The sequence below is a fragment of the Colossoma macropomum genome, unplaced genomic scaffold (assembly GCF_904425465.1).
Source record: "Colossoma macropomum unplaced genomic scaffold, Colossoma_macropomum, whole genome shotgun sequence".
Classification (NCBI taxonomy): domain Eukaryota; kingdom Metazoa; phylum Chordata; class Actinopteri; order Characiformes; family Serrasalmidae; genus Colossoma; species Colossoma macropomum.
In genome coordinates this window covers 58,430,814-58,457,319 of record NW_023494792.1, presented here as the reverse complement: position 1 = coordinate 58,457,319, position 26,506 = coordinate 58,430,814, and the positions used below count along the sequence as shown (strand labels likewise).

At 41.6% G+C, this 26,506-nt stretch overlaps 1 protein-coding gene across 1 annotated transcript in view; it reads left to right on the top strand.

Annotated features, from left to right (window-relative positions):
• The first annotated feature begins 10,070 nt into the window (after positions 1–10,070).
• Positions 10,071–26,506, top strand: part of plxna4 (plexin A4) — a 439,320-nt gene continuing 422,884 nt past the window's right edge. The window contains exon 1 of the mRNA XM_036577672.1: positions 10,071–10,426. The gene's annotated coding sequence lies outside the window, so the exon portion shown is untranslated. The remainder of the gene's footprint in view (positions 10,427–26,506) is intronic.

Below are 26,506 nucleotides of genomic sequence, written 5' to 3'. Positions count from 1 at the left end.
AATTGAATTTATATAGCACCTTTCTCAAACTCAAGGATGCTTTACAATTCCAGCATAGTGAAACTCTACTGTTGCAGTATGAAATCCCCAGCTCAGTTGGGGTGCCCATCTTGTGGCCCAGTCAAACTCTTCTGTCGTAGTACAAAGTTCCAATCTTGTGGCCCAGTCAAACTCCACAGTCTTGGTGCAACGTCATGTCTCATGGCCCAGTCAAACTCCACTGTCGCAGTGCAAAATACTCATCTTGTGGCCTAGTCAAACTCTGCTGTTACAGTGCAAAATCCCTATCTCATGGCCCAGTCAAACTCCACTGTCGCAGTGCAAAGTCCCAGTATCATGGACCAGTCAAACTCCACTGTTGTGGTGCAAAGTCCCCATCTCATGGCCCAGTCAAACTCCACTGTCACAGTGCAAAATACTCATCTTGTGGCCTAGTCAAACTCTGCTGTTACAGTGCAAAATCCCTATCTTGTGGCCCAGTCAAACTCCACTGCCGCAGTGCAAAGTCTCAGTATCATGGACCAGTCAAACTCCACTGTTGTGGTGCAAAGTCCCCATCTCATGGCCCAGTCAAACTCCACTGTCAAAGTGGAAAATCCCCATCTCGTGGCCCAGTCAACTCCACTGTCGTAAGGCAAAGTCCCTGTCTTGTGGCCCAGTCAAACTCTGCTGTCATGGTGCAAAGTCCCTGTCGTGTGGCCCGGTCAAACTCCACTGTTGTGGTGCAAAGTCCCCATCTCTTGGCCCAGTCAACTCCACTGTCATAATGCAAAGTCCCCATCTTGTGGCCCAGTCAAACTCCGTTATCGTGGTGCAAAGTCCCCATCTCATCGTTTGCTGAAATTGTAGCTGTGCTGTGATTTTGTTGTGTGTAAAGTAGAAGTGTGAGGTGAAAGCCATTAGGTACCCATCAAACACTTGCTTGCAGTAAATAAATGTATAGTCTGAGTAAATCACGGTGCTCTGTAGGGCTGCTTGACATGAACTAAATACTGCCATTGTAAGTATATGACCACATATTGTGGCTGTGATTAGCCTTGCGCTATAACAAAACTACACTCATGAATCAATAATACAACATGATTTAAATTGTCTTTGATTAATAAAATAATTTACTTTTGTTGGAAGATATGAATATTCTTTCATAATTTGATTCATTCAAACACCCCCAGAAACTCAACTGGAACTGTGATTGGTCAAAGTGCTCACCACCCAGTGTAAAAAGCATTGTCGCTGGTTAGACTGCTCATTTGCACAACCGCAGCTATCTGCAATATCAGTATTGCCAAGGCCAATATCAGAATAACTAAGAAATTATACATTGTGTAGCCCCAGTGCTCACTTTTATGTACAGCTCATACTTGTAGCCTTTGTAAAAAATCCATCAGCTACAGTGGAAGATAACATTAATCAGTCCATGTAGGGAAAAAATGGAGTTGCATAAGGTTGATTTAAATGGATGAACTGTCCTGAAAACTGACATTGCTCTCCTGAGCTTATCAATGGACCTCCTCCCTGTCTGAGCAATGCCACTATTGATCAGTCTGGCCCCTGAACATAGCCGATATCGAGGGCCTGATCTGTTTTAATTCCCTGGCATTGTGGAACATCGGTTTCCCTGATGAATTGTGCCTTTATTTTGTCTGTAAATGAATGCTATCTGACAGAGACAGTCCACAAAGACAAAGGCCAAAATGTTACAGAGTGCTAGATTACTAGGCTGACCCTTGAATACTCGCAATCAATTGCTTCCAATAACACAACAACTCTTCATTGTAGAAACTTAATCTTGATTCATAGTCACTGCATTGATTTCAAAAAAGTCAATGTTCCTCCCAGTTGACAGTTCCATGAATAGGGTAATCCTCATCTCTCACAATGCGACGACTGTGCCGCTGTCCTTCATGCAAGGCTTGACCCAGCATGCAGGAAGAGCCCAATTCTGCATGTTTTATTTTTTACATGATTCAAAATTGAAAATGTTTGCAGAAAATACATTCAAATACTTTTATTTTTGTTATTTAATATACTTGCAGAGAATATATCCATTTCACATGTACATACATAATGTCGTTTGACTTTGTACTTATAAATATGAACAAACTATGCATTCATAGGCATAAACATAGATATGTTTGATACTGCTGTGTCTGATCCACTCGTACCAGCGCAACACACACTAACACACCACCACCATGTCAGTGTTAATGCAGTGCTGAGAATGATCCACCACCCAAATAGTACCTGCTCTGTGAGGGTCCATGGGGTCCTGACCACTGAAGAACAGGGTAAAAGGGGGCTAACAAAGTATGCAGAGAAACAGATGGACTACAGTCATAATAAATAAAATGGACAATGAGCGTAGAAACAAGGAGGTGGTCATAATGTTATGCCTGATTGGTGTATAATACAGTGGATGAATATTCATTTTTTGTTTTCATTTTTTTTTAAGATATATTTGTTTATGCTTATGTAACATCTTTCTGAGTACGAAGTCAAAAGACATTATGTGTGTCAATTAGAAGGGGACAAAGGTAAATGATAACACATCCGTTGTGGATTCTTTTTAGCCGCTCAACTAACATATAAAAATCAAGTTTCTCAGCTGTGAAATTCACATACAAAACAAATCATTCTAAATAACTTTACCAAACACAGAAAACAAAGCATTTAAAGATATAAATGCATTTGAATGAAACACCTGATGTCTGTATTGTGCAAATTGATTGTACTGGCAAACAAATACCTTTGCAACAGAACACAAAATAAATCAGATTGACTTGTTTGGTTCACTTATATGAAAGGAACTAATCTGGTGTCATGTAATTCCATTTGTCACCACTTTCATTTTATTGCCAGGCAGTTTTATTCAAGTCTTTACAAGCAATTGGTGTGCATTGATTTGGATGATATTAAATGACAGGGTGTCCAATGCTTCAGCTGATTTTTTTCTTTTTTATCATCTCATGCTCCTACTTGTTTCAGTATACAAATGTGACACATTTGACACCTGGAGGGGTGCTGTATATTATGCCCTGCATGAAGCTGACAATTTATGCCAGTGACAGCCAGTTCTACTGTGGTCTGATAGCTGGGGTGATAGAACTCCGGCCTGATTTCTTTTTTTGGTAATGTCTTTGCGAACATGTCCTTCTGACCACGTTTTGTTGGACATAGTGTCAAATTTCCAAGACATCATCCACTAACGAGCCAACTTCAGAACTCATTTTCAGGTTTCTACATAAATAGAAGAGAGCAAACTTTACTTTTGAATGAACAGGCTGTTCGTATCCCATAGCAAAGTACTTTAGAGTCAGAGAACATGCAGGCCTTCCAATATCTCCATTCATTAATTCGTCTATTATAAGTTGGCCTATTCTTGTGCCTTGACTGGATTCTGCAGAAGAATGGGCCTTCAGCTTGACTCTTTTGTCTCTGTGAACATTTTCATCCCTTCTAATATTGGGTTCTGTGAACCACTTTTCCGCTGCAGATATCTCAGGGGGCTTTGCTACTCAATTAACATCTCATCCTGAGCATTGCTGGACAAAATTAAACTCAATATCCCATGAACACCTTGGAGCTTCCGCTGTGGATCCATAGACAAGACTCCATACAGCAAGTACCAGAACGGCTGGCTGATTTATGGCTTTTGTGTTGGTCACTTCAAAGAGGTTTTTGTTAGAGACTGTTGGACTCATCCCCAATTTCACCAAGGTGAAATGATCTTGTGTTGGATGTGGAGAGCTACTCGATCATGAATACTAAAAAGATAGCATGACTAATCTATATATTTCTTACTATTAGTCACAGTTTTCTTTTTTATCTCAATGCCTTTTACTCAAAAAGACAGGACAGCCACCCCCTACCAGGAGCTCTCATGAAGTCCAATTAGAGGTCACTTTCTCTTCAGAGCCAATCAAAGCCTGAAGCCCATACCCCCTACTGCTTGACTGTTCGCACCAGGGGGTTGTCGTTTTCCTGCTGTCTTGACCTGTTTGCTACCTTACTTATTTTTTCTTTACGTTTTAAGGTGGGATTGCACTCCAAACCAGTAACTTTATATGTGATAAAAAGCTGTTTTGAGGAATTTCACCAAATCACCAACTGAGCAGAAAACCATGTAGCACTGAATTATCATGCACACAGCTTTACAGCATCATGAATTTGGCCCTAACTGAAAAAACTAAAGCAGTCCCATCTACTACACCATTTGTAATCAGAAACCATTGGCAGTTGGACATCATTCAGATTGTAGCCACTTCCAAGGTCCAGTCCCATTTCACCCCTTGCCCCTATCACTTAGCACTTACCCCCCTTTTTTTCGTGTTCACATCTAGGGGTAGGGTGTCCCAATTTTTGTTGAGATGGAGGGGTAGGGCGAAGTGTTAGGGCTACATGGCCCTCCAAATGGAGATCATCAAGATGGCTGCGCAAGCAACCAAAGAAACTCACAAATTTGAGAATTTCTCTGTTAAAAAAATTACATTGACCATTATATTATCTTAGTTTATTGTTGTTTCAATGTTTAATTTTCCTTTTCTTCATAACAAGCATTAACATCGCTAGCATTGTGCTGATATTTTGGTAGCTGGCTGGCTAAATTTCCTGTTCCAGCAGTTACATTCTGGCACCTCAGTCGTCAGAACACCTGCACCACTGAAGATGGAACGGGAAAATTCGAACTAGAAGCTGGCAAATAGTTGACTTCATCTTCATGTCATCGACGAATTAGGGGTGGGTCATAGTAAATAACCCCCCCCCCTCCTTTGAAGGCATACGATGCCCTAAATGTAACTAAAGCCCAGCAGTGAGGAGCTGAACTTCACCCTCCTCTGCTATCACTGCAGACTGGCAGGGTCGCCTACAGAGCAGCGCTGGTAGCTGTTAATGAAGCAATCTTTTTTTTGTGTGAGGGTCCCATTTCATAAGGAAGATTTTAACCACTACCCCTTGTAACTCAGTTCTAAGGGGCAAGGAGACACTCAAAAACAAGGGATGGGGGTAAAAATAAGAAATGGGATTGAGCCTAAGATCTCAGTGGCTCTCTATGAAAATAAGCAGAGAATTATAACATGCCACAGGTAACATCAATAAAGCTGTTGAATTAAATCAATGAAATCTTAACTTGTAAATCAGGTTTAATTGTGCACTTATGCTACAGTCAACACTATGCACCAGAATGAATCCACTATGAGTGACCCACAGCATTGTCAGTCCTACACTTAAAAAAAGTCAAGCTACATGTAAGAAAGTGTCCAGTTAACTATGTGATTACCATCTATAGTGCCATGCAACTCCTATTATTTTGGTAGTGACCTGCATAGTGCTTTAAAACGCTGTGGGCTGCCATCTACCATTAAAAATGCATTTGAATTGCTGCCTTTTGTTTTATGAGCAGACAACATTCTGTATTCTGTCTCATCAGTTGATATATTTTTCACTTCCCATTGTCTTCAGGCAAAGTAAAGGCTAAGTTTCCGAGCTGTGATTTAAAACGTCTGGCTGTCGCCAGGCTAAAGACTGTAGACCTAGACTAGGCAATTTTCGCTAACATTATTAGTGATCGCCATGCCACTTTCCCTCATTTTACAGCACTAAGAGGCTGGAAAGGCTGTAGGGGGAAACGTAAAACAATTATTTTGACTCAAGAAGCAAATGGGCACTCCTGCTTTGTGACCAGCAAGTAAGAAATGTGAAATGTTATCCCCTTTGAGAAGGGCATAAGAGCTAGCCTATATTCATGTACTTTCAGTGGGTTCTTGGATATAGCATGAAGGTTTGCAATCTTGGTTAAACATCCATAGACAGCTTACTGGAATACAGCAAACATGGCAGCAACTTTTACAGAGAGTTGCTTTGCAGAGATTTAGGGGAGCAAGGAAGTTAACAGAAAATTAGCTGACTTATTTTAGTAAACAAGGAGGCTAAAAGAAAAACAAGGACAGAGAAACATGAAGGCTAGTTTAGACAAGAAAGCTAGTTTATCAGAGAAACAGTGAGGCTGGTTTAACAGGGAAACATGGAGGCTCATTTAAACAAGAAGGCTAGTATATCAGAGAAACAAAGAGGCTAGTATAACAAGAAGGCTTAAGATAAGCAATGAGGCTAGTTTAAAAGAGAAAATAGGAGGCTAGTTTAGTCAAGAAGGCTATTTTATAGGAGAAACAATGAGGCTAGTTTAACAAGAAGGCTAAAGAGAAACAGTGAGACTAGTTTAAATAAGAAGGCTAGTTGATCAGATAAACAGTGAGGCTAATTTAACAGAGAAAATTGGAGGCTAGTTTAGTCAGGAAGGCTAGTTTACAGTAGAAACAATGAGACTAGTTTAACAAGAAGGCTTTAAGAAAGAAACAAGAAGGCTTGTTTATCTGAGAAACATGGAGGCTTGTTTAATCAAGAAACCTAGTTTATAGGATAAACAGTTTAACAAGAGTTCTAAAGAGAAACAGTAAGGCTATAGTTTAACAGAGAATAGGAGGCTACTTTTGTCAACACATCTATTTTATAGGAGAAACAATGGGGATACTTTAAACAAGAAAGCTAGTTTATAGGATAAACAATGGTTTTAGTTTAACAAGAAGTCTAAAGAGAAACAATGATACTAGTTTAACAGAAACATGGAGGATAATTAAAAAGAAAGAAGGCTAGTTTAAAAAGAAACAATAAGGATAGTTTAAATGAGAAGGCTAGTTTATCAGAGAAACAATGAGGCTTATTTAACGGAGAAAACTGGAGGCTAGTTTAGTCAAGAAGGCTATTCTATAGGACAAACAATGGGGCTAGTTTAACAAGAAGGCTAGTTTTTAGGATAAACAATGGTTTAAGTTTAACAAGAAGTCTAAAGAGAAACAACGATACTAGTTTAACAGAGATACATGGAGGCTAGTTTACATAAGATGGCTAGTTTATCAGAGAAACAATGAGGCTTATTTAACAAGAAGGCTTGTTTAATCAAGAAAGCTAGTTTATAGGATAAACAGTGATGCTAGTTTAACAAGAGGTCCAAAGAGAAGCAGTGAGGCTATAGTTTAACAGAGAAACAGGGAGGCTAGTTTATCAGAGAAACAATGAGGCTAATTTAACAGAGAAAGTTGGAGGCTAGTTTAGTCAAGAAGGCTATTTTATAGGATAAACAATGGTTTTAGTTTAACAAGAAGTCTAAAGAAAAACAACGATACTAGTTTAACAGAGAAACATGGAGGCTAGTTTACATAAGAAGGCTAGTTTATCAGATAAACAGTGAGGCTGGTTTACCAGAGAAACATGAAAGCTGGTACAAGAAGACTAGTTTATAGGAGAAACATGGAGGCTGGTTAAAAAGAAAGAAGGCTAGTTTAAAAAGAAACAATAATGCTAGTTTAAATGGAAAGGCTAGTTTATCAGAGAAACAATGAGGCTAATTTAACAGAGATAATAGGAGGCTAGTTCAGTCAAGAAGGCTATTTTATAGGACAAACAATGGGACTAGTTTAACAAGAAGTCTAAAGAAAAACAACAATACTAGTTTAACAGAAACATGGAGGCTAGTTTACATAAGAAGGCTAGTTTATCAGATAAACAGTGAGGCTAGTTTACCAGAGAAACATGAAAGCTAGTACAAGAAGACTAGTTTATAAGAGAAATATGGAGGCTAGTTTAAAAAGAAGGCTAGTTCAAACAAGAAAACTAGTTTACAACCCTGCTGAAAGAAAACATAGAAACCAGTAAGTGTTTGTTGGTTCTGATGGTTTTGTAATGTGTTTTGGCTTTTATAATGGGTTGATATCACAATGTAAAGGATCCTAATAGTTTAACAGGTGACCAATGGCTGATTCTATATGTATTTGACGGTTTCCTAATGGGATCTAAAGGTGTTCTACAGGAAACTAGTGGTCTCTATTAGAAAACCCTTAGGCCAGTTCCCATTAGAATGTAAAACCGTTTTAATCCCAGTAGTTTCTAATGGTCCTTTTTCAGCAGGGATGGGAATCTGTTTAACAGAGAAACAGTGGAACTACAGAGATTATGAGAGTAACACGAGCTAATTTACATGAGGACCCATAGAGGCCGGTTTAACAGAGAAACAGAGGCTGGTTTGATGAAGTACCAGAGAAACAGTGAGACTTTATTATTATATTCACTCACTCAGACAGACTGAGCTGGGCTGAACTCTGCTATACGGGTCCACACAGACACAATCAATAGGTTATCGTAGCTTTTGAAGGAAAATAACTTCGTTTGACGGGGAAAAAGGCAGAACGAGCAGCAACAGGACCAGCCGTGTCTGAAATCGGCCGTCTGACCGGAGCGGCACGGAGGAGATGAGCTGCAATACCGGACGGCCCTGCAGGTGGCGCTACAATGCAGTGTTTTGGGTGAGTTTGCATTCACTAAGGGCGACCCATGGCGAGGGAATATCACAGAGAGGAAACTGGTTCATGTTGAGGTAAAATTATATTAGCAACGTCCACCGCAGTTTCTAAAGGAATGAAGTCCTGCAGCTCCTCAGACAGGAGAGATCCGTCTGTCTGATTCTGATGGAGGGAGATTGTGGAGTTTATTTTATCCCAGTGACTTTACTAAAGCTATTATAGCCCACACACACACACACACACACACACACACACACACACACACACATATATATATATATATATATATATATATATATATATATATATATTCATACATAAATGTATCTAAACGTGTTCTGCAGGAAACTAGTTGTCTTTAGTGAAAATCATTAAGCCAATTCCCATTAGTTAGATATAAATATAGTAACTATATATTTATATATAGTATATATATGTTATGTGTGATGTGTGTGTGCATATATATATATATATATATATATATATATATATATATATATATATGGTTCTTTAGGGTTCTTTAGTAAAGGCAATGCAATGGTTCTGTTCAGAACCAGGAGTTCTATACAGAGTCATTTGCCAGACTGATGGAGGATGTGTTGCATATGGTTCTATATTGAAGCTTTTTGAAAATGGTTCTATATAGTTCCAAACAGTTCTTGTACCGTATCATTGTGAACAAGCTTGGCATTGTAACAATCTGAAGAACCATTACACCATGCAAAGAACTGTGTAAGTATGCAGATGGTTCTATATGGAACTCGTGGTTCTAAATAGAACCACTGAACCATCTTTACATATACATATATGGTTCTTTAGGGTTCTTTAGTAAAGGCAATGCAATGGTTCTGTTTAGAACCAAGAGTTCTTCTTTTGCATGCTTAAATGGTTCTTTGCATGGTGAAATGGTTCTTCAGATTGCTGGAGAATGTGTTGTATACAGTTCTATATAGAAGCTTTTTGTATATATAGCACCAGAAGCGGTTCTTCTACTGTATAATTGTGTACAAGCATGCAAATGGTTCTATATGGAGCTCATGGTTCTAAATAGAACCACTGAACCATCTTAATATATTAATATATATGTTTATATATATATATATATATATAAATATATATATATATATATATATTTTTATATATATATATATATATATATATATATATATATATATATATATATATATTCAAAGCAGTGTTCCCTCAGTGAAGATCATTAGATCATTTCTAGGTCTACTTCCTTTATTTGGTTAACGCGGTTAATCTTGAACGAATGGAGTAATAATAATGCGGAAAGGTGTTTAGAGCTAATCTCCCACCGCTTTCCAATGCATCATTGTTGTTTACATCCTAATCTCCGTTTTCAGATGATGTGGAGATTAGATTTTACCCTCTTTCTCAACCCCACCTCCGGTACACACGCCCCCCCCAAACCCCCCCCAGCACCCCCCAGCAGCCCCTTTCACGGCGGGATGAGTGTATTACATAAACACCCAGAGCCGGTCGGAGCTCCAGCGCTCGGCAGCTTCACCGACTGCAGCCCGGTGAGTTTGGAGCGAGCCGCGAGCCAGCAAACTCCGGAACACACCCCCCCACCCCTCCACACTCCCTCCCTCCATCCCTTCATCCCTCCCTCCCTCCCTCCTCACATACACATACACTCACTTCTCCTCCTCCTCCTCCTCCCCTCCCTCTCAGATCCGCAGAGAGAGAGAGGGAGAGTGAGAGAGAGCGAGAGAGCGCGCGGAGTCCGAGTCTCGCGCTAGAGCTATACGGTGAAGTGCGTACTAGCGCGCGCGTGTGCCTACGTGTGTATGTGTGTGTGCGGATGGGAGCGAGCGCGAGACCGCCGCCTTCTGCACTCGCGCGCGCGGCTTAGGCTCGCTTCTTCTACTGCTGCTGCTGCTGTTTGGGATATTTAGTGCCGCGTCTTCTTCATCTTCATCTTCCTCCTCCTGCGACCGTGCCGTTCTCGGCTCTCGCGCGGGATTGTGACAGCGCGCCGTTTCTTGCTTTTTACCGGAGGGGAGGACTTATCCGCGAGCGCCGAGGGAGCGAGAGCCGCAGCACAGGTAAGAGCGCGCGCGCGTGAGAGCGAGGGAGAGCGGGCGAGAGAGCGTTTGTGCATGTGTGTGTGCGTGTGTGTGTGTGTGTGTGTGTGTGTGTGTGAGCTCTGCACCATCCGCGCCCATCGGAACCTTGTTCGGTGCCTCGCGCACAGTCTCGAGCTTAAACAAGAACATGCAAACGGGACTTTTTGGTGTGCGCGTGCATACGCTTACAGGCGCGTGCTGCCCCCATTGCTACCCTCTGAAGCAGCTCCGTGCCCCGGTGCTGGGGTTTCTGCACTCCAGGCTCGCGCTCCGTGTCTCGTGCCACAACGAGTCTTCACTGCAGCAAAGCTGTGACCGATGCAGATGGAAAGTTGGGCATGCATGGGTTCGAGGAAGCATCATGCTGGAATGCTGGGCAGTGAAATGAGGAGGAGACCAGCTCAGTGCTGGGTGTGTTAGTGCATCTTCCCTCTCGTGCTTCTCCATAGACCTTCACTGTAATCCTCAGAGTAGCCTACAGTATCTTATCCCTTTCAGAAGTCACTGGCATGAATGCAGGCTGTCTAAAAAGCTCACAGTGGTCCTTCTGAAAAGGTCTGATTGGATCACAGCCTTGGTGAATGAAAGTCATTAGGCTTTTTTGGACTGGGATGCTGCTTCGCTGCACCTGTGCCATGTATCGCAGTGCAGGAGGCTGCTGCGGCTGACCGTAAGCCCGCTTCAGCTGCTCCACTGGAAGCCAGTCAGGCTGAGTAGGAGCCTAGGAGTCATCTTAGGACTACTCATTGCCATTGCATTAGGGGCCACTGCCTTCTTCTCCGCCTGAGAATGTGCCTTATATCAGTCAAAACCTATAGGAGCTGTGTTTATGCTTTGTGTTTATAATCTGTGACCACATGTGATGAAGCTGTGGACCATCTTTACTGACCGGAGAGGCACTATAAAGGCTGCTAACTCCTGCATCTGATTTATATGCCTGTTTTGTGGCAGGACATCTAGTGCACGTTGAAGGATAGCTGAGATAGTCTGAGCAATTCATCCATACATGTGAATTGAGTCTTATAGAGAACAGCTAGTGATGCTGGTCTTCAGTAAACAGAAAACAGAGTCTAGTCAGTCTGACTGGAGCTGGTCTTCACTGTCTATGTCCAAAACATGACATATTCTTCATGGTTGGAGGTGACGGGTTTGTGTGTGACAGCATTTGACCTGTGAGTACTTTAATAGGCTGTATAAACTGGTGCAGCGTGGCAAACCAGCACCAGCCATGGACGGTGGATCAGCTGGAGCTCTGCCGGCTTCTCTGCGCATGTGAGCCAGACAGAGAGAAAGAGACAGAGTGAGGTGGGTGTGCTGGTTCAGTCCGTGCGTAAGTGCGTCTGAGTGTGTGTGTAGGTGTGCATGTGTGTGCAGAACAATGACAGCCGAACACGTTTCAAGGAGAAACACCACGCAGCAGCGTGCTCTGGTAGAACTGAAGCCTGGGCAGTTTCAGTGCCTATCCAGGCCGGTGTTAGGCTTCAGCGTGTGACCTGAGAGACTGCGTCTGTTATTCCAGCATGTGTTGATTTAAGTGTGGTGTTTCTTACAGTTCTGTGATGATGTGGAGGGATTGTATCTGGAAAGCCTTGCTGTTGGTCTGGACCTTCAGTATTTGACATGGAGTTGGGGGTGTGTTGCCAGCTACTTCTGATGCGCGTGTGTGTGCGAATTTGTTTGTACGTTTTCAGGACACAAATGGTCTGATTTTTGTCCTGATGCAGGAAAAGCAGAGGAAAACTGGCAACCTGTAATGCGCAACATTAAAAGGTCCTGAGGTTTACTTTTTACAAAGCTACATGTGTCATTTTTTAAACTAAAAGGGTAAAAACATTTGGTGACTGAGGTTCAGGTCAGACTTAGATTTAGGGTAAGACCTAAATTTGTATTACAGATAGATACTTACATATATATATGCGTGGAACATATTATTATATATATATATATATATATATATATATATATATATATATATATATATATATGTGTGTACACATGTACATGTAATAATGTGTTCCATGCATTACACATATATATATATATATATGTTTATATATATATATATATATATATATATATATATATATATAGTATTTATATGCAATATTTATGAAACATTTTATTAATACATAAAGGTTTACATGCATACATATCTACACACAGGCACATGTATGTATATATATATGTATATTTATATATATATATATATATACATACATAGATAGATAGATAGATAGATAGATATAAGGGGTCCGACATATGTAAGTATGTGTGTGTCTGACCCCACGTCCTTATAATATATAAATACAAACCATGTGTGTGTGTGTGTGTATGAGTGTGTGTGTGTGTGTGTGTGTGTGTGTGTGTGTGTGTGTGTGAGTACGTGAGCGTGTGACTCTGTCACCATGTGTCATGCGGGTCTGAATGTGGAGCTTCAGAGCTGGTGAATGGGCTCCACTGTTTGAGCTGCCTGCTAGGCCCCGCCCCCTTTGTTCTGACAGGCCAACCCGACACTCTGCCATCCAATCAAATCGCGTATTCCTTTCCCAGCTGTCCAATAGAGCTGTGCACCGACTGCTCCTTTTTATTTAATGGCTGTTGCCTGCGGGGCTGATGATAATAATAATGATGAGCTCGTTTAATGTGAATGTGTTTTATCTGTGCACGTGTGTCCGTTTAGGTCTACCTCCGTTAGATAGCAGCAGGCTGATGAGTAAGCAAATGTAGGGAGTAATTGGAAAGTGATGGTGATGAGGTTGATGTGAGATGTTTTCTACCTTAACAGCGCTGCCAGACGCACTAGCTGACAGGATTATGTGAGGAAGAAAAATCAATTTTTGTAATCTTGCTTTTAATGAGACTCCTCTGGATTGTCCCCCTCTGCAGCCCTGCTGGAGCTGCGCATACATATGTGTGTGCGCGTCCAGCCTGTGGAGCAAAAGTGTGTTTCTGGTCCGGCTGTTGGGATCATGTTGCTATAACAGCGCATGAGGGTCTCGGTTGCATGTGTGCGTCACTGTGGATCTGTGTTAAACATGTTTTTTTGCTGGTTCTGCTGTGGACCTTGCGCTTTTAACTACAACGCCGTTAAAGTTTCAGCTTTTTTTTATTGAATAGTTCCTCTTTACACTCTTCTGCTGCTGGGCGTGATGTAAAGATGGCAGGAATCCAGTGCTAGAGATGTGCATTTCAACTAATTTTGACATTTGAGTATCTGCAAGAGGTTAGGACGGGAAAAAACAACACCAAAAACAGAAAAAAATGCATTTCAGCTGAAATGAATGTAGAGCTGTGCTTACTTTCTTAGGTGGCAGCACTGGTGTTGCACTGAAATTCAGCATCTTGCAGAGGAAGACATTTCAAAACATGTTTTATTATTCAAAAATAGCTGATGGAAATGAGTAGGTTCTCATGCTAGATGAGTGATAGTGACCTAAAAGGGGTGCCTCGGATGAGCTAATGAGCTAAAACTACAGCTAACTTGTAACACTGAATGCTGATGGAGACTCGTCATCCTCTACAGGTGTTTCTCCTCTTCACTAGCAACGACAAGCAATCAGTTTGGTGACTAAAGCCACACTATCCCGGCCTTAACACTGCGCATCCTTGGCAGTCAGCTCATGTTAAGGCCTGATGCCTGAGACATTGTTTTATGATAGTTTTGTCCAAAATGATAACTTTACAGGAGAAGGAAAAAACATACTTTACTTTTAATGTAAGTCAATGGAACCAGACGTCTTTACAAGTAATTTTGGGCCGTTTCTTTTGGCCCATTCATCGTGAAATTTACGCACAATATAAAGGGCACCAGGTACTGTCAAATTATGTCAAAAACTGAAAAACAATATACTTTAGCAGCAATGTTACTTTATTGTTAACATTCATGGTGCAGAGGTATGTGCAATGTGTTGTAGGTCAAAACAGCGTCCAAAGAAAACTTTTTGTTTTCAGATTTATGACTGTTTTACCATCAACATAAATATGAAAGCTCAGAAGACTCGTGTAGGTTCACTGGTGGTTTTGGACAGTAAATAAAATGGCTATATTTGTGTTGTAGTCATGGTGACACCTGGTTCCTATCAGCACCACTGTAAAGACATCTGAGTCTCTATGCTTTTCACAACAAACCACTCTGAATTACTGTGTTTACATCTCAACCACTGAATTATGTATAAATTCTGAAAAATCTGTGGAATTCCTCTTAAAGGAGAAACATACTTGTGAGTGTCTGAAGCTTGCTCTCTTCCTTCCTCTTGGTCTCCCTCTCTCCTCCTCTGTTTCTTTCTTTCTCTCGCTGTCTCTCTCTTCCTTACTCCTTCTCTCTCTCTCTTTCTCTCTCTCTTTCTCTCTCTCCTTCTCTGTTTCTTTCTTTCTGTCTTTCCCTCTCTCCTTCTGTTTTTCTTTCTCTCGCTATTTCACTTTCTCTCCCTTTCTCCATTTCTTTCACTCTTGCTTTTTTTTCTCTCTCTCTCTCTCTGCCTCTCTCCACCTCTGTTTCTTTCTTTCTCTCGCTATCTCTCTCTTCTTTACTCCTTCTCTCTCTCTCTTTCTCTCTCTCTTTCTCTCTCTCCTTCTCTGTTTTACTTTCTCTCCCTTTAATCTCTTTCACTCTCACTTTTTCTCTCTCTTTCTTTCTGTCTCTCGCGCTGCCTCTCTCTCCTTCTGTTCTTGATTCTGAAGTTCTAAGTGCAACTAATTTAACTCTTTGCGCTCTGTAAACTCCAAAGACTTCCAGATTGCAATTCATCACTCTCTTATATACACACTTGAAAATGATGGTCTCAAGGGTTCTTTAGTAAAGAAAATGGTTCTATATAGAACCATGAACACTCAAAGAACTCTTTGCATGATTAGAGGGTTCTTTGCATCATGAAAGCGTTCTTCAGATTGATGGAGAATGTGCTGTATATGGCTCTATATAGAACCTTTGTGAAATGGGTTCTATATAGCACCAAAAAGGGTTCTTCTATTGTAACATGCTTGACATCATAACAGTAGAAGAACCCTTTTTGGTACTATATAGAACCCTTTTCAAAAATGACTCTTGTGCTGTTACGATGTCATGCTCGTTACAATAGAAGAACCCCTATAGAGAACACTCTAAAAGGTTTTCATTCTCTAACAATCTGGAGAACCCTTTCACGATGGTTCTACACCGTTCTATATGGCACCAAAAAGGATCCTGCTATTGCTACAATGTCAAGCTTGTATACACGTGAAAAACTTTTTTGGCTGCTATATAGAACTCTTTTCAAAAAGGTTCTATTTAGAACCGTCTGCAGCACATTCTCCATCAATCTGAAGAACGCTTTCATGATGCAAAGAACCCTTTAATCACGCAAAGAGTTCTTTGAGTGTTCATGGTCCTATATAGAACCATTTTCTTTACTAAAGAACCCTTGAAGAGCCATCATTTTCAAGAGTGTAGTTATGAGAGTGATGAATTGAAGTTTATGGAGTTTAAAGAGTTAAATCACTTGCACTTAGAACTTCAGAATCGAGAACCTTTGAGGAACCCTCTCTGTAGGAGGTGTACTGTATGGAGCAGTGGGAGAGTAGCGGCTCAGCGCCCCTCCAACACCGCAGCAACGCACAATGGATGAGATTAGAGTGGCTCAAAATGCATCTTGCAAACGCATGAATTACTGCATGCTGCTTGTTGCTTTTGTGTACTGTGGACTAATGATGCATGCAGATTTGTCGTGGCTTATTTGGGCACAGGAGCTTTGCAGACCTTCGCATCGCAAAATCGCATTGAAACAAACATCCCTGCGCGGCGGGCTTTATGTTTGGCTGTGCTAAGCCGCGCGTGACGAGTAATAAATTAGTTTTGTTTCAGGTGCATGAAACGATTCGAAGGCCTCAGGCTCGAGGCAGAAGTCTCCTCCAGCCGGTCCGGCACCGGCAGCCGTCGCTGCTCGAGATCGGCACGACGGATTCAGATCCGATGCCTAATTTCAGACGGAGTCTGAAGCGGCAGAGAGAGAAATGGGATATTAAAGAGTGCGTGTAATGGAACGGAGCAGCAAGGTGGATTATGAAATTACTCTTGTGACCGTTTTGTTGCTGTGCTGAGGTTTCTGTTGAGAGATGTGGGGAGAGTTTGAGGCAGGAAGTCAATCCGTTTTCCTTTGAGCCTCCGCTGTGGCTGTAATAAAGTGCGAGAGGGAGGGGAGGGAGAGAGATAGCGAGTGTAATCGAGAAGGAGCCGGAGAAAGAGAAGGAGAGAGAGAGAGAGAGAGAGAGAGAGAGAGAGTGAAGTATAACGGCACCATCTCTTTTCTCCTGCCCTCCTGTTTGCCAGGAGTGCTCTATATATAACCGCAGCAGCCGTAGTGCCAATTCATCACACACTGCAGGATCTCCTGCCAGGCCGGGATCTAAGACACCATTATCTTCAAAGAATGCTTCCCCAAGAAATGCTAACGTTGCTAAAAAGCTGTGAAGTTAATAGGGATGGGTTAGCATCCTCGTTAACCATATTAGCATCATTTTTTGTCGTGGGGGGGGGCTTGATTATTCCTTTAATGCAGTAGTCACCAAGCATGGTCCTGGACATCTACTCTTAAAAAGCATGGTTCTTCAAGAGTCCTGGAGTAAATGTGGAACCATGAGCACTCAAAGAACCCTTTGCATGATTAAAAGGTTCTTTGCATGGTGAAAGCGTTCTTCTGCACATTCTCAGTCAATCTGAAGAACACTTTCACGATGCAAGGAACCCACACAAACACAAAGAGTGCTCTTGGTTCTATATACCATTTTCTTTACTAAAGAACCCTTGAAGAACCGCCTTTTTAAGAGTGTAGGGTAGATACATACTATGAGAGCCGTTTGCATGGTTAAAAGGTTCTTTGCATTGTGAAACCGTTCTTCAGATTGATGGAGAATACGCTGTAGATGGTTCTTTATGGCAGTAAAAAGGGTCTTGCTATTGTTATGATGTCAAACTTGTGTACACTAGAAAACCCTTTTTGCCGCTATATAGAACTTATTTTAAAAAGGTTCTGTTTAGAACCATCTACAGCACATTCTCCTTCAATCTGAAGAACATTTTCACAATGCAGAGAACCATTTAATCATGCAAAGGGTTTTTTGGGTGTTCATGGTTCTATATAGAACCATATTCTTTACTAAATAACCCTTGAAGAACCATCATTTTCAAGAGTGCACTCAGAGGTGCTGGTAGAACTTTGGGGACCAAGAAAATAGAAAATAAATAGTAAAGAAAACGGTTCTATATAGAACCATGAACAATTAAAAACGCTTTGTGTAATTAAAGGGTTCTTTGCATTGTGAAATGGTTCTATATAGCACCAATACGGGTTCTTCTACCGTTACAGTGTCAAGCTCGTTACAACAGAAGAACTCTTTTTGGCGCCGGATAGAACCCTTTTTTAAAAAGGTTCTATATAGAACCATCCTCACATTATCAGTCAATCTGAACACTTTCTCGATGCTAAGAACCCACACAAAGTCGAAGAGTGTTCATGGTTCTGTATACCGCTTTCTTTACTAAAGAACCCTTGAAGAACCATCTTTTTAGGAGTGTAGGATAGATACGTTATTCCCACAATAGCACACTCGTTTGACATCGGAGCACTAGCAGAACCCTTTTTGGAGCTGGACAGAAGCCTTTTTAAATAGGTTCTGTATAGGACCATCTACAGCACATTCTCAATCAATCTGAAGAACCATTTCACTATGCAAAGTGTGAGTGTTCTGTATATGGTTCTTTATAGAACCATTTTCTGTGCTAAAGAACCCTTGAAAAACATCTTTTTAAGAGTGTTGGATAGATATGGTTTTCCCACAAAAGCCGATCAGGCATAACATATAGGTGCACTTTGTAGTTCTACAGTTACAGACTGTAGTCCATCTGTTTCTCTGCATACTTTGTTAGCCCCCTTTTACCCTGTTCTTCAGTGGTCAGGACCCCCCATGGACCCTCACAGAGCAGGTACTATTTGGGTGGTGGATCATTCTCAGCACTGCAGTAACACTGACGTGGTGGTGGTGTGTTAGTGTGTGTTGCGCTGGTACGAGTGGATCAGACACAGCATTGCTGCTGGAGTTTTTAAACACTGTGTCCACTCACTGTCCACTCTATTAGACACTCCTACCTTGTCAGTCCACCTTGTAGATGTAAAGTCAGAGACGATAGCTCATCTGCTGCTGCACAGTTTGTGTTGGTCATCCTCTAGCCCTTCATCTGTGGTCACAGGACGCTGCCCACAGGACACTGTTGGCTGGATATTTTTGGTTGGTGGACTATTCTCAGTCCAGCAGTGACACTCAGGTGTTTAAAAACTCCAGCAGCACTGCTGTGTCTGATCCACTCAGACCAGCGCAACACACACTAACACACCACCACCATGACAGTGTTACTGCAGTGCTGAGAATGATCCACCACCCAAATAGTACCTGCTCTGTGAGGGTCCATGGGGGTCCTGACCACTGAAGAACAGGGTAAAAGGGGGCTAACAAAGTATGCAGAGAAACAGATGGACTACAGTCTGTAACTGTAGAACTACAAAGTGCACCTATATAGTAAGTGGAGCTGATAAAATGGACGATGAGCGTAGAAATGAGGAGTGGTCATAATGTTATGCCTGATTGGTGTATCTTAATAACCCATCTACATGTCAGAAAAACTGGGTCACATGCTGTCGTTCCTGTTTTTTTGTTTTTGTTGATCAGAGGAGGATGAGTTCCCCTTTTAATTCTTGGTTCCTCTCAAGGTTTCTTCCTCGTGCTCTTACAGAATTTTTCCCTGCCACTGTCGCCATTGGTGACGTTCATAGGGGCTCGGACCTGGATTTTTCTGTAAAACTGCTTTGCGACAATGTCTGGTGTGAAAAGCCCTTTATAAATGACTTGACTAACTAAACTCTCCAGGAAGAGTTAATGACCACTGCTTTAATGGCTATTCAAGCATGTATTTTCTAGCTGTGATGATTTTCTAGCTATGTTGGGTTACGTTTCATTTGAACATGTGAGAACGCTGCTGTACCTAATAAGCCATCTACACATTCAGAGAGGTGCTCTGACTCCCAGATGTGGCTGTATTGTTGGGAGGGCAAGACGTTTAGTTTATTTTTTATAGTTATTTGGTTTACTACAATGTTAAGAAGTGGTTAAAATGATGTGGTGTCTGAAATTTGACCTCCATTAAGCTGGCCCCTCATGTGGTCAGAAATGGAATAAAAATACTACTATTTGTGCTGGTTTGTGCCTTAGGATCGTCGTTTGTGCTGGCAGCATTTAAACTTTATATTTTATTATCTGTGACATCACTCAGCCCCCCATCTACGTCTAAATCACACGAACACGGTCTCATTTGTTTGTGCTGTTAAAAGAAATGTTTGTGCTATGTTATTTCTCAAGTTATAAAGCCATAAAGTTTCAATCACTGACGTCATTCTGCCCCCTTTAGTTTTGCACTGGAGCTATGAGGCTAACCTGGCTAAACGCAAGGCCTCTAAAAGCAATGAAGTGCGTAGGGGTAGGTTATCATCCTTGTTAGCCACATTTGCATTTTTGTTGGGGTCAGATGTTCCTTTAATGCCTGTTCAAGCATGGATTTTCTACCTATGTTCAGTCCTTTAGTTTCATATGAACATATGAGAAGGCTGCTGTACCTCTAGCTCGAGTTTTCTTTAGCACAAACTAGCACTGCTTAACAGTGTCATACAGTGTGTCTGTTTGAGATTACTGACCAACATGGACTGAGATAAGTGTGTGATGATTGAGGCAGGCAGTTTGCATGATGATAAGTAATGGCTGTAAGCCTTTATTTCTATAATGTTAGCTACATGAGCGCTGCAGCTGTAGTGCAAAACTAGAGATGCAAACTTTAGACACCAAATATGTTGTGGTTGCAGTGTTTCCCTCCCGTCTGAGCGGTAGGTTGTGGAGCATCGGGGGGTATATTGTAATATATATTGATATCCAAAGCCCATGTATAGCCCATGTGTAGGATTTACTGTATTTTTGCTGAACTGTTCTTAAAAGCTGAGCTTATGTTGGGGACGCAGACCTTCCATAGTTTGCCAGTGAGGTCTCTGTGTCGCCTGTTGCCAAAGTAGGGTTTTATTGGCCAGCTGTTTGCCAGCTGCGGTGTCGCCAGAGTGGGTTTATTCAAGGTGACGGTAAATATTTACTGTATTTGGCATGAAAATTGTTTGTCAGTCTCTCCATTCTGGCATTTACAGATGTGCAGATGTGTCCGTGCACCAAACGATACTGGCCGTGTCATCTAATTTCCACTAGCCGCAGATCTTGAGTGTGCCTGTGTGTTTTCTTGCGGTTAGTGCAGTGCATTAGGCATCTCAGTCCTAGTAGCGAAGCTCCAGTCCCTGTGCCACCCACACATCTATAAGTGTTCCCATGGAAACGTGACTTGTTAGCTCCATTATCCCCTCCTAAATGCCCCCCCTTTCCCAAAAGGCCACCGCAGATTATGTTTGGGGCCTCAAATGAGACATCGCCAGCGACAACGATATATATCAACCTGGTCTAATTGGCCCAAAATGATACCAATAAATGGCTTGGGAAGGATGTGGGAAATGACAGTAAGGGGCTTTTATGTGTTCGGAAATGGCTAGAAAGACATCTCCTTGCCTCAGTCAGGAATGCTTTTCGCACGTCAGGATTTTGAATAGTATCATTTCCGAGTGGCTCACTGGAATTTCAGCCGCCGTGTCATGAGGGAATTACAGCTGTCATATGGTCTTCTTAACCAGCTCTTTGTGCTGCAGACATGTTGGATCCTCTCGCTGGCTTCGAGATAAGACTTTTTTCCCCCTCAAGCTTCCATTGGACACGCTTCACAAGCCACTTTTATTTGGCAAGGCAAACCTGAATGAAAAGTGAGGTTAGGCTCTCACAGAAGTGATTCAAGCCCACCCCCAAAACTCCGACGGCACAATGCTCCGGATTGGAATGGAACATCCAGCCTGTGTTAAGAGGGAAAGTGAATGCAGTAAGGCGTCAAATGATTTTCTCCTTCCCTCGCTTCTTAAAGACGATAATACGGACCCTCGCCGACCCCTCCGCTGGACGGCCTTGGGGGGTGGGGGGGGGGTGAATGCGTGCAGGAAGTCAAACCATCCAATGGATGGCTGAAATGCAGAGAAGATAGGGAGAGAAAGAGTGAGGTAGAAGGACAGACAGATTTCTACTTTCCACCCCCCCACACACACATACACTCCGAAATGGCTGGAAAGCAGGCTTCTGTGTTTACGCCACAGGCTCTGACAAACAGAATGAGGGAAGAAGGTAAATAGAAAACAGAATGGAGCGCTATCTTTCTTCTCGCGCTCCTGGAGGAGGAGAGGACGAGGGCTGGCGCTTAGCCGAGGCTCAGAAGGCTGTGTGCGGCGACACCGGCAATTTCCCCTGCCAGAGGAAGTTGTGGCGGCGCGGAGCTGGACGGTCTAGCGGAAGCTACAGGGCCCAACTGAACCTGCCGTCTTCATGTTTTATCAGCAGCAGTGGTTTCATGTTACAGTGAGCACAAATTTTAAGGGGAATTCCACTGATTTTGTGAAATTTCTGCATAACTACATAAGATGTAAACAAAGTTATTCAGAGTGGTGAAATAGAGAACCACTCTCTACCAACTCATTTTTTCTTTACACTGGTAGTGATAGGAACCAGATGTCCAAAGCCTCTAAAAGCGAACTCACAGGAAGCTATTACAGGTAATGGTTACAAACATGTTGTCTGATGCCTGAGTCACTGTGAAAACAATAGTTATAAGGTTATAAGAAAATATTTTCAAATTTTCCACTATTTTACCATCATCAACATTACAGCAACTCAGAAGACGTGAAGGTTCACTGGTTGTTTTGGACAGCAAATAAAATGGCTATAATTGCATTGTAGACATTGCAACCCCTGGTTCCTATCACCACCACTGAAATCCGAGCCTGTTTCTGGAGCATTCCACCTCCAACCACTCTCCATGACAGATTTGTGCAGTGAATTTGAAAAAGTGGTGGAATTCCCCTTTAAATGGTTGTAGAATGAGACTGAAGGAAGGGAAAGCGTTCTGCTTAAGCCAGAAGGCCTGACACCTCTTTAGATGAGCAGAGGACTGAGAGACTGAGAGATAAGGAGATGGAGGGGTACAAAAACAGGTGAGGAGAAGCTTCAGGTGTGAGCCTTATCCCAATTTTAGATGTTTCATAACTCCATATTGTTGTTTATCTATGGTAGTTAAATTTGAAATACATTTACATTCAGTTTTTCATTCTGTATTAACAAGTTTGCATCTGTTTGTGTTTATTTCAAGGTCAAGGAATGACAAAAATGTGGCATTAATGGCTTTTCTTTCCACAAATCAAGCTTGCTATTTTGCTATACATTCCGTTTTAAATATTTAATATCGAATTACACCATGCTTTTGTTTATCGCTGGTGATGACTCACAAGGGTTAATGTATACAGCACAATCAAACAGATGCACATATTATGGTCAGTCCTTGTCAAAGACTCTGTTGTATGGGCTCCATCTCCTATTACCCTAAATATAACGCTGACTGTTTGCCTCACGCCAATTTCCAGCACTTTCCCTCAGCCTAGAGCTATGCGATATGTTGTTTTTGAAATAATATTGACCTTGGCGATACAATATTGCTAAAGGGCTGCAGCTATTGCATTCCCTATATGCCTGTAATAACATAACCTCATTATAATAGTATAATAATGATAGTTAGCGTTGCTAGTATTGAAAATAGTGTGAAAAACACCACGTGGAAATATCACATCTGCCTATTATGGCTATTCAACGCAATTATAGGTTGTTAAAGTGCAAAATATAGAAATGTAAGGACAGCAGCGCTTTGAGTCATTCAGCAATTTTGAAGCTTTCCCGCAATTTCACCAAGGCACTCCGGTCATCATAATGGGTCGCTGGCTTATGGGTGCAGTGGCTGACCTTTGTCGATGCCGCACGCTTAGTGCTGTTATTTGTTTCGTTGCTTGTCATTCTAAATGGTTTTGCACACACATGAATAGGTTTTTTTTTTTTTCAGTGCTGGTAGCAAAATTTCACTTGCTTTTGTTTTGACCTTTGGAAAACTGTATTTCCATCTGTCTTGCTGCTCTCCCTCCATCCCTCGCTCCCTGCCCTCTCGGTTAAGGGTGAATTAGTAATTTGTCACTTTGTGTGAGTCTGTAAGAAAATGGCTTTTCCCGAGCGGAGCAGAGGCGGCGCGCTGACAGATTCTTTAAAAACCTCATTTTGCTGCTTTTCTGGCAATTACAGTTCGGTTTCGAATCACTTTCGAGTGTCTTCGTTTCACTTCAGCAGCGCCGGGATGCATTGTGGCCATCTTATCCGTGCATTATTCCTTTCAGAAGGGTTAGATTTAAATGGGAACACTTCACGTTGATGGGGTATTGTTATGGCACTGCTTTACGCCTTAGCAGATGTAATTCCATTCCGTGTGTCCACTTGGGACTGACTGCTTGTACATCAATCACAGCTAAACAAACCGGGACTGGAAGAGGAGACGAGCGAAGGGCCGAGCCTCAGTCCCTGTAACGCAGGCGCGGTACGGCTGTCAGAGCGCCATCCACCTCTTCCGCTCCTCATCTCCTGCTGCTATAATGAGAGAGAGCCATTAGGACACAATGGATTGATGAAATGCCTTGATTTAGCTATTTGTTTACTCTTGCGGAAAATAGATTTTCCGTTTCTCATTATTGTAGCGCAGGAGATACGCACCTGTTTTAACAGTTTTACTCTTACTAAATTATGTGGATTTCCCAGTGCTTTCAGCCATAACGACTCAATATACTACCAGCCAGAGTTCTGATAGACCAATCAATTGCACGCATTGCTAGTGTTCTAGGACTGTCTGTCCAGTATTAAGTCCAGTTTATTCTACATTGATGTATTTGAGCCACTGTTGCAGTAACTGTGCTGAACGTCTGTCATTTTTAGCCACACTTCATTTAGATTAAGCAATAATGGTCTGGTCCAAATGATCTTCAAGATAAAGGTTCCTAACTGCTCGGAAATAAAGAACCTTTTTATTATGTTTAAACAGGTATTTCACACTCACATATCTCAAATCTCATCCACCAACAGATTCTTTAAGGATCCAGAAGTTGTTCTTCTAGTGTACTGCTTCAAAGAACCATTTTTGGCACCTTTTTTGAACCCAGTAAGGTCCAAATTAAGTATGGTAAGAAAAGATGCCACAGAACTCGACCTAAAGCGATGAAATTTTATATAGTCATAGCTTGGATGAACATCTAACAGTGCCTGTTTGAACTGTTTTAATGTAATTTTCATACGTTTATTCACATTTTGTGCTTGTGTTTTGTTTATAATGAGTAGCCCCACAGACTGGTGTGATAAATTAGGCGGTAAAAGCTCACTTTTGAGCCATATGGTTTGGTTGATTTGAAAATTATCTTCAGATTTGTGCTCAGAGAACATATGGACCAAAAAAAAAAAAAAATCAGATATGGACATTAATGGGTTGAGAATAGGAAATCCCTCGATACCATTTTTTGCCTTCTGGTAAGAATCATATTTAACAACTGAAGTAACTGAAGTATTTTTAGAACAGTTAACCCCTTAAATAGCCAGAGGTTTTGCTACACACTTCAATAACCTAGGAATATCTCAGTTTGCTTTGTAGTCCATGTAATTACTGTAATTACCATGTACAAAAATAAGCCTTAGCATGTAACAAGCCTGGGAAGGGGTTAAAAACAGAACTGAACAGTATGTAGTATGTAAACCTGTGGTGCGTATGTGTCAGCATGCAACAGCTTCTCTGGCTTAACAAAAACGGTGTGGAAGATATTCAAAATATTCATCATTGGTCTCCTATGTGCATCCTGGACACCCATGCTTACATCTCTGACCGTCAGACTCTGCTTAAGAAATATTACAGCCATTCATGCTAACAGTGGCAGCGAGTGAACCGCAGATATCTTGGCTTCCTTTGAGGACCAGGCCCCCACCCATGTTGTTTTCTGGTGCAGCTGATCAGATACACTTACCCGGATAGTGGGCTGGAATGCTAAAGGCTAACTCCAGGCTAAAGGACATCGTTACCCCAAGAGACTGGCTGTTCCTTACACGTCTCTAATGTTCGGTCTCTCGATAACAACCTGGACAAACATAAAGTCAGATTTTTCAGTCCCGCTCTTTCAAGATTTTAATCGGCATCATTTGTCCTGTTCCCGTCTCCAGCCGAAACATTTTGGCCTGCACCCACCTGCGCAGTTCCGTCACGGTGAACTGACATCCAGTATTTGACACAGTCTATTCACCAATATATTATTCTTTGCTGAAATAACATGGCAATAACATGGCAGTCGTGGTCATCAGTGAAGTAACTTCACCAAATGCCATTTATTTCCAGTAAACATAAGGCAGGAATTAAAGCAAGCAGTGGTTATTTTTGGTGTTTTGTTGAGCAGCTGTGCCCGTTGGACTGAAAGCTCCTCCGTCTCTGTAAGCTACAAGAATTTGCAAGTTGTTCACGTGATTGGCTGCTTTCCAACTCATTAGAATGACTTGATTTATTTTAATTGTGTTACTGTTATCATTCTGGATTGTTTATGTTCATGATTTAGTGATCGTTGTACTTTATTTTGGCATATTCATTCATTCGCGCAGGCCAAGTCAGGCCCACGGCACAATCCAATTCGGCCCACAAAATTATTTTCATTTTCTATGAATATTGTCCTCCTGGGACCTTTTAAAGAGGCTTAACAGAATCTGTGGATACAGTAGCCAGTTGTTTTATATAAAACAATTAGATTTTATTTAAAACTATTTTTGAATAGTTCAAGTATTCAGTGCCTATTTTGCTGTTGCAGTTTTGCCGTATTTTGAATAAAAATGGCCAGTTGGGGTCAAATTTTAAGTAAAAATGAAATTAAAAAAACCCGCCCCACAGACTTGCTGAAATTTTTTAATATGGCCCTTTTAGTGGTTGAGTTTGACTCTCCTGCTTTAGACCAAAAGGGATTGAAAAATGCACATTTTGACGTTTATCCAGTTCTAAATAGTCTTTGAAAATATGTTGGT